At 38.5% G+C, this 13,135-nt stretch overlaps 1 long non-coding RNA gene across 12 annotated transcripts in view; it reads left to right on the plus strand.

Annotated features, from left to right (window-relative positions):
- LOC134149436 (uncharacterized) overlaps positions 1–13,135 on the plus strand; it is a 206,769-nt gene that overhangs the window by 79,170 nt on the left and 114,464 nt on the right. The gene's annotated exons all lie outside the window — the stretch shown is intronic.

Consider the following 13,135-nt stretch of genomic DNA (forward strand, 5'->3'; position numbering starts at 1 on the left):
CCTGAAATTAGTCTTACTGATGTATTTCATCCGTGTGTGTTTGGCTGTTCAGTTAGTGTCTGCTCCGTGAGGGTGTCATGCTGCTTTAAACAAAAAACATCAACACAGTAAGACGGTGATAGAATATGCAGTAAACATGCATTAACACCGTTAACAAAGAACATTTTGGTATATGCTACTTTTGCCTGTCTTAACACAATATTTGGTATTTGTTCTTGTGACTACACATAGCAAGCTTTGTAAGATAAAACAGCAAGCCTTTTATTCATTTTTAACCATATCTATTAAAATTTCTTATAATTGCAAGATTATATACGCTAAATAATTCTGTGGCCTCTGAAAACAAATACATATCTAAATAGTTGTGCCTGCCTTCATAAATCTTTGGATTAAGATTTGTTCAGTATGCTTTTTGTTTACTTTTAGATGCCAACTACAAATGCAAAATATTTGAATATAACAAGTTGCTCTTCATATTGCCTGTCAGAATATAATTTTTGATATGTTAAGGTGACAAAAATTTTCTTCATAGTGGTAGTCATGCAATGACTTTGGCAGTTTGCCCAATGTGGCTTCCTATAAAACAAGGATCCAGTAAAAACTTTTATATAACATTAATAATAGGAAGACACAAAGGACTAGTCATCTCTGATCAGATCACTGAGTGTTTTGGGTATGAGGGCTTGGGGTTTTTTTAAGCTCTACCCTGATCTCTATCATTGAAGCAATTACCAAAAGCTTTAAACTGAAGGACACTGGTGGGTGGGCATATGTTAACAGGTAGATGGGGGAACATTTATTTCTAATATCAAGCATCTAGAGGTTGGTATTTGAGTCCTTTAAGTGACATTGTTAAATTTTGCTGCTTTTCCTTTCTCTCCTTGCTCCGAACATTGATTAAAATGCTAAATAATACTGCTGGGATTATAGGTCTTTGGGATAAACTTGCTTCCAGGTTAGGAATTGACCACAGGAAGGAAATGTGCATAACTGGCATAAATCACATCTGGATGAACTCAATTTGCTGGAGGTGCCTGACAAGTAACATGCAGAGTTCATACTCTGCAAAAAAGTTTTTGAATAAGATAAGTCAAATTAGCATGTTCTTGGTTTGACCCTCTCCCCTCCCTCCCCCGCCCCAAAAAAAAAGAAAAAAAGAAAGCTTTTATTTAGTGCATGGCCAACTATTCTGAACATTCCCCAGACAGAGTGTTCTTCTGCAGAAAAATGCTTTTGCCTTTACTTTATAGCATTTGTATTAACCAAGCAAACTGAAGATTAAATGGGGATGAATAAGCAAACAGATGCAGATGAAGTTCTGGATTACCTGGATTTAAAAGAAGGGAAGGGTTGGAAAAATAAAAGAGTTAAAAACTTGAGCATGGGCTGGGCAGGAGAATGAATGTGGAAAGCAACAGCATCTTGAGAACAGGCAGAGAGAAGAAGAGATTTTTTTTTTTCCATGATGACTGCAGACTGCTGAATCACGCCGGTCACGTGAGCCCTAAGTGTGACTCTGGCCAGCAGCCTGGCCGGGCGAGATGCGTGCCCACCGGCTTCATGCTCCGTTCCCTCACCCTCTGCTGAGCCCGTCGGTGGCCCCCCCAGGCTCCTTGCTGGGCATGTCTGTTAGGCTGAGGCCCGAAGCAGAGGACCCAAGGTGTATGTGCACAAGGGACCGCTGGGAGCAGAGCAACAACTCATAACCTGCAGAGCTCACGTGCCCTTCCTGACTCTCCAAGGGGCTGGCTACTGTACACAGCTTGAGTTTCCACAGCCCTGAATTTTACTGAGAACTGCAGGAACTAAGTGGTGCTGAGAAACACAGCCTTTCCCTTGGAGACAAAAAACTCCAGCCTGTGTTACAGTTAGGTCTGAAAGTACTTGGAAGAAGCAGAGTAATCTGAAGTTTAAGCTCGCTGGTAAATTATTGTTAAATATTTTGATTTCCGTATACAGCATATTTATTACATGCCTTCATTTATGTTTGTGAATCTGAGATTCTGTGTGCAAGTTAATCACAGTATTTTAATAAGGAAATATTTTCATATTTTGGAGTACTCAGATGATTTTAAATTACACATTTTATTGGATTTTAATTGCAATATTTCTTTGTATAAATAACTTTGTAAATATTCTTTTAACCTAACTGCCAGAAAATACATTAATTTACAGTCATGCTAAAATTGATATGCTTTTTTTTTTTTTTCCAAATGAAAAGCTAATGAGTGGATTGCAGTAAATTCTCTTCATTAGTTTGTGGCTATTCAGAGCCTTGCAAAAGAGCTCACGTGGTTGCCCAACTCCACAGAAATAGCATAATTAATATTCCCTCCGAGTTCCCAGCAACCAACGAGCAGGAGGAATCCTGCAAACTCGTTTTGGGCTTTCACTGCTGCGGGGAACAAGGAGTTAAAGCAGGCAGGCTCTCTGGCAAGCCACATCGGGCAGAAAGTGCAGGCCTTTCCTTTTTTTATTTTTATTTTTTATGCCTTTTTCTTCTTAATTAATCATACACTGTTTCACAATTTAAATATGGAAATGGCAAGCCGGTTGCAATTATTAATGAGCCTGCAGGCTGTCCCGTGGCGCTTGGCGGCGCGGGCTGTGGCAGCCCACAGAAAGCAGCATGGCATCTCCTGGCCGAGTCCGCGTGTGAAATTTATGTGCACAAAGGCCCCTCCTTATCTATGCACAAACTAAATAAATAAATAAAGGCTTTTGTTTGCCAGGCCACTTGCACATGGCTGTTTTGACTAAACCCACTCTGTGTTATTTGTAGTTTACAGTGCTGAGAGAGAGAGAGAGAGAGAGAGAGAAAGGATGGGGGGAGGAAGCAAAGTGTGTGTGGAGGGTGATGCCCAAACCCAGCTACCTGCTTCCTTGTGGATCCTCCTCAGCCGCAGTCTCCTTGGGGCCGAGGGGGGGGGAGGGGGGAGGAGGCGAATAAATAATTTCAAAATAAAAATGATCTAAACCAATAAACTTTGTCCTTGCCTGACACCAGCCTTGCGACAGGAGGCTTGGCGCGCTGCCAGTGCCTCACCCGCTAAGCCAGGGCAGGAGAAGCAGTGACAACATGGCCGATGGTTAGCCTCCCCTCCTAGCCCTTACTGAGAAGGAGCCACTCTCCAGGGCCAGCAAGGCTTTATCCCTGCACATCTGCGCCAGTGCAAAAATAAAGGTGATGGCTCTTAGGATTAAAAAACTGCAGTAGCCCCCCCCCCCCTTTTTTTTTCTCTTTATGGTAGCAATCCATTTTCTACAGTGTATGACTACTAGGTTAAAAAGGGGGGAAAAAATAGGCAGCTAGTTTTATCAGGCTAGTTTTTTAGAGCCTTTCTAAATGAGGCGCATTAATAGGTGGGAGGAATAAGTAAGGACCAGCAGGAGCAGGGACTGCCAAAAGGGTAACAAAGAGTCAGGTGCAGCGCTGCATGTTCACAGGCACTATAGCGCAGCCTGCTCTGGGGCTGAGATGATTAGTTTGGTTTGGTTTCGTTTGTTTTTTTTTTTTTTAACATTCCCGTTGCAGTTAAATAACAAAAATAGAAAAGGCTTACTAGCAAAAGTCAGGTTTCTAATCACAGCTACAGGCTTTGAAAGAAACACACGTATTGGATCAGGTGCTGTCACTGCAGTGTTGGGTGAGCAGGTACCACCCAGCTCTGTGGGGTAGCAACGTTTAAAGAGCTGTCTGCCTTTTTATCCCCCTCCGCTCCAAAATAGTCTGCTGTTTCATTGTCTGAAGGTAAAATCCCTATAACGTGTTTTTGCAAGTTTGCCGTGTTAGATAAGAGCGTGACTTTGATGTCTTGATGCAGTTTCAAAGTGAAACAAAGCGGAGCAAAGACAGTGATCTCAGCTACAGTGAGAAAAAAGGGCAGGAAGATCAGGAGATGATAAACAACACTGAAAAATGGCAGGAGAATAATGTTTACTTTTGAATGCGTGGCCTGCTGCCAGGTTGGCGCTGGTTTTTAGGTTAGCAGAGGTTGGAGGAAGGGCCAGACTGAGGCGTGGCCAGCTGCTGTCAAGGAAAAAAAAAAAAAAAACTGCAAAATTGCCGTTCTCAGCTTTTTTCTCTTCTCTCTTCCCCCTTTCCTCCCCTTCCCCCCCCCCCCCCGAAAAAAGGCAGTGCTTTTTCTTAAGGCTATTAAAAATGATGCAGAATTTTAACCATCTGCTGTGCTGGGTACTGTGCACTGCAGAGCACTGCAAAGCTGTGTTTTTCTAAAGGAAAGAAATGCACAGCTCTCAGATCTAAAACTATTCCGAAGCATTTAAATATTTTCTGAAGTATTGTCTTCAAGGAAAGGAAGGTTATTTTAAAATGGAGTTTGAGAAATAGGCTTTAGCAAGATTGTAGTGTTTTCAGGATATAGCCTGTCCCTACCAGTTCATGACGAGCAAATGGGATTTTTTCCTAAAAGGGATTCAGGTGTTAAAATGCAATGTATTAGAGCCTTAGAAATGTAGTGAGAGTGAGCAACACAAGAGTCAAGAAATCGACAGTAATGGAAGCTGAGAAATTTTGTATTCTAATGACTCTTTAAAGGATTTTTGCTGAAGTGTACGGGACATAGCTGCAATGCAGTGCAGCAAAGTCATTTCTTGCACTTGAGCAGCTGGTTATGTATGTACAGGGGTGCAATTATTTAATGAGTAGCATGGAGCCTGGTGAAGAAATCTTACTGCTGCTATGGCATCATTAACTTTCTTCATATGTCCAGTTCACAACGGAAAAATATTTTTTATGATAATAGATGGACAAAATGCTTTTGAAATGGTAAAGCTTAAAGAAAAAAATAGCAAGAACCTTATATGTGGTATTCTTACTTCTCATAAACTATATCAACTGTTTAAGTGCCATAATGAGCAAATTATTTTTTTTGAATGTCTGTAAGTAAGAATATAAATGTTTAGTTAGAATAAGAATTAAGAAAATCAAAGGATATTGCATTATAATTCAGCTAGATATTTAAGATAAATTAGCAAGTTCTTGCAAAAGAGATGGTAGTGAAGTATGTGAGGCATATAGTAGCTTTGAACATGCTTTTTCAGTCTTTTTTTTTTTTTTTTTTTCCTTTTAAAATCTCTGAATACTGGATTGTTAAGCTGTAGCCACTGGTTATTCTTTATTACTGGGAGAGATGTATTTAAGTGAAACATTACAATCTATAAATCAGCATTAAGAAAGGCTGCTTTTACCTTCTGAAACCAACATGGGGCCCAGTTAAACCTCTTTAAATTTTAATTGAAAGTATTAGAAGACTGTCTTATAAATGTCTTGTATACTAGGTAAGTTGTTTATTTGTAAAGCCGGAGGATGGGGTCTGTATTTTGTCACCTGTTGCCTAGCTCAGAAAGGGGGGCGTGAAGGAGAAAGCCATGCTGCTTATGCCAGCTTTTGCACCAAACTCGCTGTTCATCATTTCACTACTGTGCCATCAAGAAAATAACCTCTTTTTATCCTTTGCTTGTAGGTGCATATAAAATTGTACAATACGTTTGCTTCAGATAGTGCCAGAGAAGCATAATGAGGTCTTTAGTCACAGTTTGGATGCAACAGTGGCAGAAAACAGTACAGCAACTGTGGGCTAGATTTTTAAGGGAATAGTCCTTGTAATCCAAGGCTGCCTAAATCCTGAACTGGTATCCAGGCAGTACCGAGACACTAAATTCTCCACTCACTTCTTGTCTGGCTGTTACCTGCTGAACATTTTCTTTTTCTTGCAAGGTCTTCAATATAGTTAATTTTGGTGTTGTGTTTCCCCCCCCCCCCCCCCCCCGCTGCCTTCCCTTGTTAAGCCTTGGATTTCTGTTCATTCCCTTTCTTGCAGAACATCAGCATAAATATGGATACGAAGAGCCTGGAGTAAGTGTGCTGTTGTGGCATAGAGGGTGTAGATGGGAAGGCTTTGTGGGGTGTGTGTTACAGACCAGTAAAATACTAATGTAGTGTTTTCCCACTAGGTTTTTCGATTTGGATTTTAAAATCTATGTTATACATCAGAGAATTTCTGTACAATGAGAGGCATATGTATCACCTAATATGCTGCTGTTCAGAGAAAAATGATTTTTTTACATGAATAAACATAAACACTACAGTATTGATACTATTCTGTAAATTAATTGTATTTAACTGTATGCATGGCATATAGCAAACATACTTCATCTAAGCTTGCATTTTGCAGATTTCAAGATTTCAAATTTGTATATTGGTAACCAGCTCGGATTTGGAAATATGTAAAATTGTGAACGTCTCTACTAGTAGTGAAAAGTGCATATAAGTGTTTTTCTGTAGTTTTGGAAGCATATGAATAAGTATTTAGTAGATGCTGGGATCACAAGATTCTTCTAAATTTCGCGTTATTTTATATACTACCTATAATATGTGCTGACATCACCTAACATACAACATAAATTAAACATTTTTGTTTTATTATCAGTTTGCTCTTTCAGCAAACAAAATAGCATGAAGCTGTGGATTCTGGTTACATACATAGTTCTAAATTTAAATAAACAAGCAGTTGATTTTAATATTAATGCTACAGTCCTAACAATAGGTTAGCACCTAATATCTTTATTTGTGCAGTTGTTTACAAAAATTAAGATTAGACCACTTCACTCTACTGAATTTTTGGTCTGTTTTGAAGGCTGGAGATGGTTATTTGAAAATAGGTGTTTTTCCTGAGGCACTGGAAAAAGTAGTTTCTATATTTATATAGAATATTTAGTACAGTATATTTATTTCAATATTGTATGGTTAAATATAATATGACATGTGGTATAATTACAGTATCCTGTAAATAATACACTAAGCATGTAGGTGATACAATATGCAAAACTACAGCAACCATCAATTTCTATAATATTCTGTGTATTGCCAAATTACTGATAAAATAAATTGCATAAAATATAATAACATTAAGTATATGTTGAGTGAATGAAATTCATATGAGAATGAAACTATGCAGTTTCATTCTGATAGTGATAAATATACAGTGAACTACATCTGGGTGAGGTTCTGAGTGATCTGTAAGCTAGGAAAGATTGCTCAAGTATTCCTTTCTCTTATAATTCTGAGTTGAACAGATCAGCTTAATTTTAAAATTGATCTAGGATGGAAGCTCTGTAACACCCTTCTAAGCTGTCTGTGTTGCTATCTATTACTATTTATTACTGTTATTTATTACTATTATAATAGTAATAAAGTGTGAAATAGACTTGTCAGAAGTTATTCTGAAAAGCCTCTGATTTGTATTCTTTTTCTAGTACTGGTGGAGTTGATGTTGTATTAAATCCTATAAAAGGATTGAGGGCTTGATTATTCTGTCAACTCAGGACACCTTTTAATAACATTTCTTGTGATTTGAATAGAGAGCCAAATCAGGCCCACCAAATTTGTTTGAAGTGAAACAGAAAATAGAAATATATGTGTACAAATATATTAATTTGGTTTTTTTTAACCTGCATAATTAAATCAATAATGTGGTATCTGATATCCGTTGAAGTATTTCATAGTCAGTGGAAAATAATGAGGAAGAGGAGGGTGTGGCTGCTGCCTGGAGAGTTCGGGCCGTGCAGACGGGGCTGCAGTAGGCTAAGCTTTGGGAGATGCGGTCTTTGATCTTTACAAAATGAAGACTTCTTTTAGGTAAAACAGAACTATTTCTGATCAGAAATTAAATGGACTGTAATCCTATTGATTTCTTAATGTGGATGCTGGATGGTCACCTGTTCTCACTTAAGGTTGGAGGCTTTATGTGCGTCTTATTTTGCCTCGAATTGCTCAGCTCTTTCACGAACCATGACAAAACCCAGAAAAATTAGTTTTAACTCTTTTTTTTTTTTTTTTTTTAGAGAAATAAGGAAAGTGGTTTGATGCTTTCTTTATTGCGAATATCTATCAAGGACTGATCCTCTAGACTCTAAAACATATCTATATTCCTTTCTTAATTTTGATTTCTATGCAGAATGCTGTAGTATTTGCCCTAAATTGGCACATAAACAGGCAGATATTTCCCCCTGTAGTTTTTTGCATTGTGACTGCAATTACAGGATCACAAAAGCTTGGGATGAGATTTTAAGTATATTTTAAGTAAAAATTCTTTAGGGATGAGACGTCAAGAATATTTCCAGTAAAACCATATATTTGGAGACATAACACACATTTGTTACGATGGCTATTTGCTAATAAGATTTATTTGCATTCTTAATTCTGTATAATAGATTTTAAAGCTATTTTTCTATAGTGGCAAGGTTTTATGACTCTTTCTTTCCTCTGCTGCTACAAATATTATTTAAGTATCTTGAATGTGTGACTGTTTTACTGATATAACAAGTGAAAGTGGAGCTGAATAAACTTCTTTAGTAGTATAACCACTCACAGGTGTGGTTACAGAATCTGTTCCCTTATCTCCTGTCTTATATTTGAGCTCATCATCTCTTAATTATGTATCCTTATTGTCCTTTGAAGAGCAGCAGTGTGTGGGTTGAGGTGAGTTATTATCACAGTTTGTTTGAATTGTTAGACGCAAGACTGAAGGCTTAGTGCAGCAAACCACCATACAAGGGGCATCTGACACACATTGTGGAATCTTATATATTTTTTGCAAGTAATGATGTGTGGATGGGGAAAAAAGATAATAATGTAATATTCTGGTAGGCTGTACGTAGATCCATATTCTTTCAGAATCCCACTGAGGTCCATTAATGATGCACCGTAGCTCTGATTTTTTTTCACATGCTGAGCCTGCACTTTGTAAAATAGTATATATTAGTATTCCCGTTGGTTTCAACTTACCGTTTATTTAACTGAATGGTCTCCTGTTTGAAACTGGAAGTAGATGAACAAGACTACAATTCTGACTTTTAAAGTATGTATCTGTGTCATGTTCCCTGTTGCTCACGTGTTTGCCAGCATAAATAGTTTAATCACTTTGTATGTTCTTATATGGGAGTCTTTCTGTGAATCAGATCGCTGTAGACATCTGCCTTTGCATGCCTATTACTTCTGGAGTTTTAATGAAGTAAGGGGAAAGAACTGTAGACAGCATTCTCCATGAAGATATTTCCCCGGCAGGTGTATGCTAGAAGCATAATATTTTCAATATTGTATTCTATGCTTCTTTTGTATGCATCATAAAACCTGCCTTTTTGACATTGCTGTATATACGTGAAAGTTTTCACTGACTTTGTGATGGCAACTAGGTCTTTTCCTTCTGCCAGGAATCGTGCAATGTGACTTCCATAGCAATTGTCAAAACTAAAAGTTATTTATCATAATGATTCATGTACGCTCAACTTTGTTAAACTCCTTCAGTAACCCAAATACATTCCAATCATTTGTCAATTTTGCCACCTCATTATACAGCTTTTTTTTTTTTTCCTGACCACTAATTAATGTTAAAAGCTGATGCAAGCATGCTTTCTCCAGGCCACAACTGCTAACCTTTTCCTACTTAAATTGTCTCTTTATTCCTATTCCTCTTAGCTGTTTAGCTAATTTTTAATCACAACTCTGAGTTTCAGTCTTGATTATTCTGTTTTCTTTATGACTTTTAAGAGTGAAATGATCAAAGTACTTTTGAAAGGCCAAATAAGTAACAATTTATTCTGCAGACACATTCCAAATTAAGAGACATATTTTACATTATGTTAGCAATGCTGTTTTTCTCTCCATTATATAATCTTTGCTTAAGCATTAAAGTTATAATGCTTTTTAAGTAGCTTTCCAGACTGTTTGCTAAATGCTAGAATTCACTGACATGTAATCTAGATCACTTCTAGCAATTTTTAAGGAGTGCTACCCTTTTGTTCCTGATAGGAGAGAGTGTATATTTTTGTTGGAAACACTGGCTTCAACCTTGAGCTTCTTCAGAACTGTTGCATGTGTATCTAGTCCTCTGAATGGCTTGCTTTTTAACTTTCTCACTTATTTCATCACTTTCTGGTTTAAGGGATGCTGCTCTCTCATCCTTTACTTGCAAAAGTAAAGGATGAGATCAGTGGGATTTGAAATCTAGCGAGGACAGGTACAGTTTGATTGCTTGCATATCACAGATATTTCAATTGTTCCCACCCTGTATTAAGCCTGATGACTTCTTTTAAGCTACAGGCTGTCTCTGGGTTTGTCCTGATTTCCAGACAGCAGGAGATAAAGAGGTAGGGTCAATATTGCTGCTCTTCCAAAATAGTGTGTACAGGAGGTGTGTGCCACAGTCATTCTTCCTTCCACTGTTTTCTTGTTCTAGAGAAGTAACATCTTATTCCACTGCTTCTTAGAATGTGGTTTTATTTCCTATCTTGCATCTAGGTAGTTCTGCTGGCTGCTGTGAAGGTTGTCGAGAACAAGAAAATGAAAGACCTGGAGAAACAGTCTCAAGTGTCTGTTGGGAGGACTAGTGGGTAGACAGCTTTTCAATATATAAATATAAATAAATTGCAGATGAGGAACTTGGCTGACAAGAAGTGCTAACGTTGTGGTCATATGTACAGGGTGAGAAAGGATGAGTTTACTACTTTGCATGACTAAATATCTCAAGGTCATAATTAACCATTATCTTTTCTGCAGTGTTTTTCCTCCTCTTCATTCACTCCCTTTGTTTCCCAGTACTATTCTAGACTTACCAGACAGTTGTGATGCAGTCTTTGTGCTTCCAAAATATGTCAGTAAATTGGTTCAGTCCTTATGCTTCTAATCTCTACTTAAAATATTACTTTATAAGTATATTCTTGTGCTAGTTGTTTCACTTCAGTGCTTTTGGTTTTTGGAAGAGAGACCTGTTTGCCTCAACCTATTATAAAGCTTTTTGCTGTATATAGTTTGTCCTTGCCCACCTGCTTCTTCTCTAATTGAGATTGTTACCCTTTATTTCTGACTGATACATGACTGCGTAATCTCTGCATAAATGCAGAGGAGAAAGGGGAGATGGGATAAATACTGAACATGACAAAGTGGTACTGTGATTCCAAGTGGCTTATTCTAAACACCTACTCTATATTGCACTGCCCTCCCCCCTGCTTTTTGGTGCTTGTTTTGCTGTGCACATTGATTTCTAAGCCTGTTGTCTGTCAAGACTTTCTGGCTACACTGCTCTTCTTTAGACTCCTGATATAATAAAAGCCCAATGCTTTCCTTCATATTAGATTTAGAGGAACAGCAATCACCGGAAACAGTAGGGGTAGATTCAGTTGTTCCAGCCACAGAAGTGGAGAGGTGGGGAAAAAGTAAAAGAGAGTTGTGCTGAGTGCGAGTCCATCACCTGCCTGCAGTGAGAATACTACCCATCATGGTACAAACAAATGCTTTGGAAGTTTATTTTTTTACACTTGGTCTCTTTGGAGGTTGTGAGCTGTCTGGGCTAAACTCCCTGCTTCTCAATGGGACCCGTATGCTAGGAAGGGTTTTTCCATTCAGTTTTCTTGACAGCAGTAAGTTTCCCTCTCTTCCTGCTAGAGAAGATCAGAAACAGGCACTGGGAACAGCAGTGATGAGAAGGAAGCGATTTTTTTCACAAAGGGAAAACATAGTAAAGCAAGCATAATGCTGTTTTTATGGATCCTTGATTTCATTTATCTATTTAGATTCTTTTAAATCATTTGAAATGCATGGGTTCCTGCTCTGAAGAAGCTTGCAAAAGGGAGAAGTTAGTTCTCAAACATGCTGAGCTACTGTGCAGAATATCTTCCTTACTGCTTCTGCCTGTTGCTGGAGGACAGTGGCCTAGCAGACAAGAGAGGGAGCGTGAGCTGGGATCTCCCGGCAGGCCAGTGGGTTAGAGGCAAGGATGAAAAGGTGACAGTGCAGCGTGCTAGCTAACTGACCATTGCCTCCCATCTGTTACCAGTGCAATGTTAACTTAGCTGTTCCATGAGATAGTTCTGTTATTAATAATGATGTTCTTAAATGTTATAACTAAGTAGGTAACAGAAAGCTTAACACCAAATGTAAGTGCTTATTTTGCCGGGGTATGCCTAGCTAGCAGCATGCCTTCTAACAAAGACCCCTTTTCCTGTGTTTTCTTTTGTTTCTTTTTCATAAGAGAAATATTCTAGATTTAGCAGTAATGTTCTATACTAGCAAGTATCCCTCCGGCATATTGCTCTTAAGATTCCAATTTATAACAACTACAAAAGATACCACTTTTAACTAACCATTTTATGTATGACCCAAACAATTTTGTAAATCGGCTTGGAACTTTTCAGAAGGAAACACAGAAAAATTGCTTTCATTTAAAATATTTTGATATCTTGAAAAATTACATCGAAACAGCCTGCTGCCTGTGCAGCCATTAAGCTGTTTCTAGAAGGAAGGCCACACACAGATCTTGCACACGTTTTTTGCTTTAGAAATAACGTGTCAATGAGCCAGTTAAGGTGTCTCTATTTAAAAAAAAAAAAAAAAAAAAAAAAAAAAAAAAAGGAAGCCGAATGATTTAGTGACGGGAGAGAGTTGCCACTCATGTGAGCTCCATCCCTAGGGATATGACCTTTTTAATCCTCTTTAGTTAATGTATTGGTGATCTTTACTTAGGCAGAATAAACAGTGCTGTTGGGCACAAAGGGGAGGTCGCACTCCCGGCATTACGCCTGACCCCGGGTCGCGGCCTTTGTTCCCCTCTCAATGGGAATTGCTCTCCCAGGGCCGCCGCAAAATGGAGAACTAATTTAGGCACGTGCGGGCGGTGAGTGGCAGCAGAGCAGGTTTGTCGCACGGTAGCCTCCGAGGAGGTAGCGGGACCGCCAAAAAATCCAAGTCAGGCGCTTTCAGAGAGAGTGGATTAGCGCTTCACTTGCTGATGGCTGGGTCGTTTAATCCTTTGTGGAGGAAAATGTATTCTTTGGGTGCCTCCGCTGCACCAGCAGTAACTTAATTTCTGTGGTTTGAGCCTTTCACATTAACACTTTTTTTATTTCCTTGCGAAATGTTAGATCAGTGAAAGTTAGGGAATTTTTCTCTGGAAAGAAAGAAACCGCATGGTAATTGCAGAATTAAACCTGGGCCTCTGAGGTCATCATTACATCTCAAAATATGTATCTTTTTTTTTAGCTCATGAGGAAGTGTGATGCTGTGTCCCATCCGACTGTATTCACCCCTTTTACTTCATAACACTTTCTTTGTGTTGCA

This window comes from Rhea pennata, chromosome 1, assembly GCF_028389875.1.
Source record: "Rhea pennata isolate bPtePen1 chromosome 1, bPtePen1.pri, whole genome shotgun sequence".
Lineage (NCBI taxonomy): Eukaryota > Metazoa > Chordata > Aves > Rheiformes > Rheidae > Rhea > Rhea pennata.